The sequence below is a fragment of a genome, unplaced genomic scaffold (assembly GCF_019419815.1).
Source record: "Pyrus x bretschneideri cultivar Hongxiangsu unplaced genomic scaffold, Pyrus_bretschneideri_v1 Contig36, whole genome shotgun sequence".
Taxonomy (NCBI): domain Eukaryota; kingdom Viridiplantae; phylum Streptophyta; class Magnoliopsida; order Rosales; family Rosaceae; genus Pyrus; species Pyrus x bretschneideri.
This window is the reverse complement of record NW_025999679.1, coordinates 374400-377399: the sequence shown is the minus strand read 5'-3', so window position 1 is coordinate 377399 and position 3000 is coordinate 374400.

The following is a 3000-nucleotide window of genomic DNA, read 5'->3' as shown; positions in this document are numbered from 1 at the left end:
TTCCATGGCAAGCACTCAAATTCCACATCTGACAGTGTCTGACACAAGGGATTAACATCTAATTCTATGTACCAAACTGTAAAGAAAAGAGATCATTGGATTCCTTATCGTATATGGTAGACAAAAAAAGGGTTCTACTGGTTTTCACTTTTCAGCGGTATATTGATAGATTCATTCCACTAGGTCACTTCTCATAAAAATAAAAAAAATAAAAAATAAAAAAAAACACTCCAAAACTGATTCAAGTTCAAAATTTTCTACATTGCCTGGTCTATTTTTACCTATCTCTGCAAACCTTTTTAGCTATCCTTGTCAATTCTTCAGGCATTACCTTATTATTCTATAAATCTGCACTAGAACCCATCCCCAAGACGACATGTTCTCGCGATTTCATTTGACTTTGGATGGCATGAATTGATTGTAGTTTAGAGGACTATGAGCTGCGGCGTTTTAATAAAACAATGACCAGATTCAGCAACTGAAGCTTGGATATATCGAAAATGAAGTGAAATCAGCACGAACATGTTAATAAGTAACAAGAAGCAACCCATGACATCACAACAAGAATCAGGAAAATTTTGTTCTTTTACTTCCACTGACGAGGGCGAGCCTTGGTGCAACGAAAATGTTGCTCCTCTGTGACCAAAAGGTCACAGGTTAGAGTCATGGAAACAGCCTCTGCGCAAAGTAAGAGTAATGATGCGTACAATAGACGTTCCTCCCAACTCTTGCAAAGCGGTGAGCCTTGTTGGCTTAGGATTGCCCATTTTACTTCCACGGATGAATTCCAACAAAGTACATGTATGATTTCAATCTCACAATTCATGTATTATTGCACATCTTCTACTTTGTTACAATGAATAGGAAAAGAAAAAAAAAAAAAGGTTTATCCAAATGAGTGTGTAATCCAGCTAGCTAAACCAGATCACTTAGAGCAACTCCACCCCTAAAAAACATGCGCCAGCACCCAGCCCATTTAATCCATTCAGTGAACAGTGATAGACCCCAATGAACAGTGATAGGCCAAATGTATCTCCACCCCTAAAAAATAAAATAAATAAATAAATAGTTTTAATTTCGGATAGGATTTTTAACCAATCTCATCACGCCATGTGTCATTATCCGAACGTATTATTTTGTGAATAGATTTTCAACCAATCCCGATGCACCTCGTGTCACTATTTGTTTACAATAATTTAGCCAAGATTGCAATAAGATTTTCAACCAATTTTGTCACGCCACGTGTCATTATCCGAACGTACTATTTTGGGGATGAATTTCCGATAAGATTTTCAACCAATCCCGACGCGCCACGTGTCACTATCTGTTTATAATAATTTAGCCAAGATTTCGATAAGATTTTCAACCAATCACGTAGTGCCACATGGCATTGTCCACAACCTCATCCTTTCTTTTTTTCTCCAAATAAACCCTACATCCCTACATCCATCCTCACGCCAAACTTAATCCTTCTTTTTAGCTCAGAATCCTTCTTCATCGTTTTCAAATCTTGAGTTCTTACAATGTCTTCTTCAAGGAGAGTATATAAACAACTTGAGGAGCAACACAAAAGATTGTTGGCACAACAGGAAGAATTGGTCAATCTCGAGGAAGGTGGAGGTGGAGATAAGGCTTTCGCAATGGAGGAGGATGAGGATGATGACCATAGAAGGCAAAGGGCCTCACATTCCCGTCGTGTCATGGAAGTTGTGGGTTAGAGAGCCAAACCCAGACATGCCGCAAACTTCAATAGAAAAAGGGGAAGACGAGGTAAAGATCTCTTGGAAGATTATTTTATTCCCAAAAGTGTATTCCCTGATCATGTTTTTAGACATCGTTTTAGAATGCAACGAAGTTTGTTCAACAAAATCATGAGTGCTATTTGCAACCGTCATCCAAACTTTGTGCAAAAAGAGGGTGCTTTTCATGTTCTAGGTTTTCTTCCTAAGCAAAAAATTACGGCTGCCTTGCAAATGCAGATCAAGTGGATGAGATCATGAGGATGGGAAAAACAACTATTCTGGAGTCCCTGATGCGGTTTTGCTCTACAATTGAAGTGCTCTACACCAATGAGTACCTCCGAAAACCCACGCCAAGGGACATGGGAAGATGTCTGAGAAAAGGTGAGATGCGAGGTTTCCCTGACATGATTGGAAGCATCGACTGCATGCACTAGACTTGGAAAAATTGTCCAAGTGCGTGGCAAAGAGCTTATGGCGATAGAAAATGAGACAAAAGTATCATTGTGGAGAAAATGAGCCAAAAGTATCATTGTGGAAGTGGTGGCTTCATTTGATACATGGATTTGGCATGTTTTTATTGGTGTTCGAGGAGCTCAGAATGACCTAAATGTCCTTTCCCAATCTCCAGTGTTCGACAAACTGCTGCAAGGAAAAGCGCCAAGATGCACATATTGGGTGAATGGTCATAAATATGAAGGACCATACTACCTTGCAGATGGCATTTACCCAAGGTGGTCAACATTTGTCAAAACAGTCCCACATCTATAGAGTGAAAAAGAAAAACACTTTGCAAAATGTCAAAAGGGATGTAGGAAGGATGTGGAGCGTTATTTTGGTATTCTGCAAGCTCGTTGGGCGATTGTCAAGGCTGTTGCTAGAATGTTTGATGTCGAGGCTCTTCGATCCATCATGATGATGTGTATTATTCTCCACAACATGATTGTGGAAGATGAGTATGATTATGATGTCGTCGATGAATACAAGCCGAATACGATGAACAACTCAAGAACACGTATCTACTATGCTTATAACCGGACTAAAGATCTTGTGCAACATGAGCTGTTAGAATGGGATGGACGTTACAATGAATTGATCGTTGAGCAATACACTTCAGCGCAAGAGCCATACTGGCACATAAGCTGCTAGAATGACTTGATTGAGCACCAGCGGGGATTGCAACAAAAGATAATTAAAATGAGCTTTCGGTTGAAGAATAAAGTGTATTTGTTTAAGTTTATGTAATTTTATTTAGTGTGTT